The 6,000-nt window shown below is 55.8% G+C and overlaps 1 pseudogene across 1 annotated transcript; it reads right to left on the reverse strand.

Annotated features, from left to right (window-relative positions):
• Nucleotides 1-3,783: 3,783 nt before the first annotated feature.
• On the reverse strand, nucleotides 3,784-4,943 carry LOC309622000 (heterogeneous nuclear ribonucleoprotein A3 pseudogene; annotated as a pseudogene). Its single transcript has one exon. The product of its transcript is annotated as a heterogeneous nuclear ribonucleoprotein A3 pseudogene (transcript).
• Between the last annotated feature and the right edge of the window lie 1,057 nt (nucleotides 4,944-6,000).

A 6,000-nucleotide genomic window follows, 5' to 3' on the forward strand; every position in this document is an offset into this window, starting at 1 on the left:
TAAGAATTCGGTGTTTAACACTACTTCTGCATGCTGCCCAGCAGAAAACTCGGGTCCTGGCTTAATCCACAACGCACACTTCATTTAAGGAGGTGAACTGCTTGGTCTGACTCAGTTTCTTATTCTGTAAAATGAATGCAACACAGCTGTCGTGAGTCCCCAAAGAATTCTGCACAAACGCTTTGTAACTCCAAAGTGCTGTGCAAATCAGAGCAGCCCTTCTCTCCTTCACATTCGTTGGACTTAGAATTTCAGAAGTTTAGCTGAAAATACAGACGACTCGGAAGCAAGGGACTGAGAGTGGCCCACACAGGTGGAAAGAAATGCAGAAACTGGAGCACCTCATACAAACCGCAAGAGACCACGTTCACGTGCACACGTTATCAGTGACAGAAAACGCCACCGGTAGCAACTGTAAACCACTGAGAGGACCAGCAACGACATGTGTCCAAATCCAGCCGGCAGCACAGCCTCGTCGGCGGCAATGCCTTAAACACAGCTCCCCGCACTCCGCGGCCTAACAAGATCCACTTTTTCCAAAAAGTTTAGCAACTTGCCAAGTACACTGGCGTAGTTCACCTTTTTTAATTGCTAAGCAAACATGCAGGGGAGTTGAGACAATCAAGGGAATGTTCAGCCTTCCTCAAAAATAAGATCCAGGAAATTCACGTTTTGCTTGAACAGTTTCATGTCTAAAACTGATCACAAACCTCTGTTTGATGTTGTTTTCTCGCTGCTGGCCAATGAGCCCGGGAAAGAGAACCAATTCTTTCAAACAGGGAGGGCTCTCTGCACTCTTCAGCTAAACCAGCGAGGCTTTACCACCGTCACGTTTAAAATAATGAGGAGGATGCCTCCATAGAGTTTACCGGGCTGCGCTAATCACGAGGGGCCTCGGGCGCCCAGGGCGGATCCCAGCGCCGGTGGCCGCGGGACCGGACGCCCTCCCCGGGACCCCCCCAGGACCCCCTCCCCGGGACGCGGCCGCGGGACAGGACGCCCCCCAGAACCCCTGCCCGGGACGCAGCTGCGGGACAGGACGCCCCCCAGACCCCTGCCCGGGACGCAGCTGCGGGACAGGACGCCCCCCAGAACCCCTGCCCGGGACGCGGCCGCGGGACACGAAGCTCCCCCCTCCCCAGGAACCCCTCCCCAGAGCGCGGGCCTCGCCGCCGTCTCGCAGCACCCGCCGCGCTCACCGCGGGCCGGGAGCCCCCTCAGGCCGACTGGCCCCCGCCCGCCGCCCGGCCTCCCTCCGGCCCGCGCCGCCCGCCGCGCTCACCGCGTTTTTCTTCTGCACCATCTTGTCCATCTTCTTGGCAATGCGGACCACCTCGTCCTCCATGGCCCTGGCAGGCCTGCCCCGCGCCGGGCCGCGGGGGACGGGAAACGAGCGGAGCTGGCCGGGCGGCAGGTAAGCCCAGGCGTCGGCGAGGGCCCTCACCAGGCGTCACCGAGGCGCTTCTTCACTCACGACGACTGCGACGGCGGGGGCGGCGGCGGCGGCGGCGCTCCTCCCACGCAGGCAGCGCCAATCGAGCTCCCAGCTCGCGGCGGCGACGGCGGCGGCGCTCCTCCCACGCAGGCAGCGCCAATCGAGCTCCCAGCTCGCGGCGGCGACGGCGGCGGCGCTCCTCCCACGCAGGCAGCGCCAATCGAGCTCCCAGCTCGCGGCGGCGACGGCGGCGGCGCTCCTCCCCCGCAGGCAGCGCCAATCGAGCTCCCAGCTCGCGGCCGCGGCGGCGGCGGCGCTCCTCCCCCGCAAGCAGCGCCAATCCAGCTCGCGGCGGCGGCGGCGGCGGCGGCGCTCCTCCCCCGCAGGCAGTGCCAAGCGAGCTCCCAGCTCGCGGCGGCGGCGCTCCTCCCCCGCAGGCAGCGACAATCGAGCTCCCGGCTCGCGGCGGCGACGGCGGCGCTCCTCCCCCGCAGGGAGCGCCAGTCGAGCTCCCAGCTCGCGGCGGCGGCGGCGGCGCTCCTCCCCCGCAGGCAGCGCCAACCGAGCTCCCAGCTCGCGGCGGCGACGGCGGCGGCGCTCCTCCCACGCAGGCAGCGCCAATCGAGCTCCCAGCTCGCGGCGGCGGCGCTCCTCCCCCGCAGGCAGCGCCAATCGAGCTCCCAGCTCGTGGCGGCGGCGGCGGCGGCGGCGGCGGCGGCGCTCCTCCCCCGCAGGGCAGCGCCAATCGAGCTCCCAGTTCGCGGCGGCGGCGGCGGCGCTCCTCCCCCGCAGGCAGCGCCAAACGAGCTCCCAGCTCGCGGCGGCGGCGGCGGCGGCGCTCCTCCCCCGCAGGCAGCGCCAATCCAGCTCGCGGCGGCGGCGGCGGCGGCGGCGGCGCTCCTCCCCCGCAGGCAGTGCCAAGCGAGCTCCCAGCTCGCGGCGGCGGCGCTCCTCCCCCGCAGGCAGCGCCAAGCGAGCTCCCAGCTCGCGGCGGCGACGGCGGCGGCGCTCCTCCCCCACAGGCAGCGCCAATCGAGCTCCCAGCTCGCGGCGGCGGCGGCGGCGGCGCTCCTCCCCCGCAGGGAGCGCCAGTCGAGCTCCCAGCTCGCGGCGGCGGCGGCGGCGGCGGCGGCGGCGGCGGCGGCGGCGCTCCTCCCCCGCAGGCAGCGCCAATGGAGCTCCCAGCTCGCGGCGGCGGCGGCGGCGGCGCTCCTCCCCCGCAGGCAGCGCCAAACGAGCTCCCAGCTCGCGGCGGCGGCCGCGGCGGCGCTCCTCCCCCGCAGGCAGCGCCAATCCAGCTCGCGGCGGCGGCGGCGGCGGCGGCGCTCCTCCCCCGCAGGCAGTGCCAAGCGAGCTCCCAGCTCGCGGCGGCGGCGCTCCTCCCCCGCAGGCAGCGACAATCGAGCTCCCGGCTCGCGGCGGCGACGGCGGCGCTCCTCCCCCGCAGGGAGCGCCAGTCGAGCTCCCAGCTCGCGGCGGCGGCGGCGGCGGCGCTCCTCCCCCGCAGGGAGCGCCAATCGAGCTCCCAGCTCGCGGCGGCGGCGGCGCTCCTCCCCCGCAGGCAGCGCCAATCGCGCTCCCAGCTCTGTTCTTTTGTTTTTTTTTTTTTGAATTCTGAGATTTTTCATTTGAAGTAAATCTTAAAGCTATTAAATTCACAAATATGCTAATTTAAATACCCAATTCTATTATCTAAAACACACATTGCAAACATACAAATATCTATTCTCTCCACATGTCAGAGCCCATTCATTTCATGGTTTGGAAATGGGGAGAATAGATCCCCTTAAACTGCAAGTCAGCAGGTGTTTCTTTACAGTTAACTTTAGCAAAATTCATACAAAATATTAATGAACAATGATCTTCTTTACTTGTTAACTCACAAGGAAACACCTTCAAAACTGCATTTTGTTAAAGTTTCTGTACTAAAATGTAGAAAAACTGAACTACACAAATATTGAAAAGTTTAAAATTCCTTAATTTTTTATTCCTGGTACCACTACCACAATTTACAGGGCAATATACCTGATGTAATGAAAAGAAAAAGACAAAGCTACAACAGATAAAAGACCTCAGGAATGTACATCTAATTGACCCTCCGTTGCATGAATCAATAGCTGCACTTTTTGCAAACTGTGGCTAGGACAGTCCTGAACAAGAAGGGTTTCCTGTTTAAGCTGCAGTAACTTTTCTGACTATGGATCATCGTTCCTTCTGCGGCAGGTTTTTACAGTTCCTCTAATGCATTTGGGACGACTGTCTCAAAGTAACCTGCAGCTTTCCTGACAACTCCTCGCTCTCTCTCCTGCTAAGAACTGTAGCCCTTTTCTTCTGAGTTTTGAGAACCTTCTGCTACCATATCCACCACTTCCACCACCAGATCCATAACCACCACCATAGGGACTTCCCGAGCTTCTTCCACCAAAACTGCCCCCCTTCATGGGTCCATAATTTGATTGCTGTTGTCCACTATAATTTCCAAAATCATTATAGCTCCCACCACCACCACCATAGTTACCTCCAAAATTTCCTCCTTCATTGTAAGCATCATATCCTCCACCACCGCCACCATATCCACCATCTTGGTTTCCATATCCTGGTCCACCACCACCATAGCCTCCTCTACTACTGTAACCAGGACCACCACCATCGTTACCACCGTCGCCTCCAAATCCGTTTTATCCACCATCACCTCCTCCATAACTACCTCTGCTGCCACCACCTCCACCACCATAGCCTCCTCTTCCACCAAAGTTTCCACCACGGCCAAAGTTACCTCCACCACCTCCAAAGTTTCCTCCACGACCCATAAAGTTGCCAGATCCACCTCCACGACCTCTCTGTGATCCAGCAGATTGCATTTCTTGTTTAGAAAGGGCCTTTTTCACTTACAATTATGCCCATTAATAGTGTGGTATTTCTGAACAACAATTTTATCAACTGTATCATGATCATCAAAAGTTACAAAAGCAAATCCTCTCTTTTTTCCACTCTGCCTGTCTTCCATAACTCCTATGGTTTCAATCTTGCCATACTTTTCAAAGTAGTCTCTCGAATTACATTCTTCTGTATCTTCTTTAATACCACCAACAAAAATTTTCTTCACTGTTAGACGGGCACCAGGCTTTACAGAATCCTCTCTAGAAACAGCTCTCTTTGGTTCCACTACACGCCCATCAACCTTGTGTGGTCGAGCACACATTGCTGCATCCACCTCTTCAACCCAAGAGTAAGTCACAAAACCAAAGCCCCTGGAACGGTTTGTCTGGGGGTCTCTCATCACCACACAATCTGTAAGTGTGCCCCATTTCTCAAAATGTTCTCTTAAGCTATCGTCTGTAGTTTCAAAGCTCAGACCACCAATAAACAGTTTTCTCAACTGTTCTGGTTCCTTTGGATCATGGCCCTCCTCCCCCCGGCGGCGGCGGCGGCCGGAGTCGGGCTGGGGGCGACCGGGCGGCGGTTTTACCTCCGTTTTGAGACCGGACTCGCCTCTTCCAACTCGAGTTCAATATGGGACCGAGAGCCCAGCTCTGTTCTATGTTGGGCCATTTTACTTCAGCCCAAAAAAATTTCTTCTAGTATTCCCTAAGGTCTGCTGGGGATCAGTTTTCTTATTTTTCATTTATCTGTATTTGATTTTTTAAAATTGATTCCAATTTTCTGTTGAGATTCTCCATATTTTAATCTATTAATCCCCATCTTTTACTCTCAATATAGTCATTTTAAAGTTCTGTGCTAACTCCAGAATCTGAATTCCCTCTAAATCAATTTTTCTTGGTTTTTTTTTTTTGTTTTTTTTTTTGTCTTAAGTTTTAGTCACTTTTTCCTGCTTCAGGAATTTCATAATTTTTGATTGTGTGCTGGACGTGGTGAATAAAAAATTCATAGAGACTGAAGATGCTATTACTTTGCACCAGAGAAGATTTACCCTTTTCTCTGTTAATCAGAGTGGCTGATCATTTCAGTCATTTCAGGAATTTTACTAGGTCAGAACTGGGTTGGAGCTTTAGTTGTCTCATCCTACCTATGATTTTTCCTAATTTGTGGCCTCCCTGGATTTTTGCTGTGAGCCTGACAGGTCTTTGATTCTTCAATAAATACAGTCAGTTATTGACTTCAGTCTTTCAGATGTTTGAATTCAGCTCTTTAGGCTCTCAGTTCTCACAGCTTCAGAGTATGGCAAATGTAAGGAGAGACCAGCTATGTATTTGTTGCCGTTACACTTTCTCAGTGAAAATTTGTCTCATAAACACTGAAACATTGCAGATGACTTCACTTTTTCTGACTCAGCCCCCTTCTTGGGGATGGCACTTCTGGGTTTTTACTGTGAGTCTGGTAGGTCTCTAATTCCTCACTTTGGAAAGTTCTCTCCCTCAGGCATTAGGTATTTAGCTTCCTGCTTTATATAGGTTCAAAAACTGGCAAATGTCTTGAAGAGGAGACCTAATGATTGTCACAGGCCCCTTTATCTAGCGGGATTTGGTTTGTTAGTGCCATGACTGTGCAGGAAATTTCACTCTGCTTTCTTGGCTCAGTCCCCCATCATCCTATACCACCCTGAC

This window comes from Balaenoptera borealis (genome assembly GCF_965194805.1).
Source record: "Balaenoptera borealis genome assembly, contig: HAP1_SCAFFOLD_1360, whole genome shotgun sequence".
Taxonomy (NCBI): Eukaryota; Metazoa; Chordata; class Mammalia; order Artiodactyla; family Balaenopteridae; genus Balaenoptera; species Balaenoptera borealis.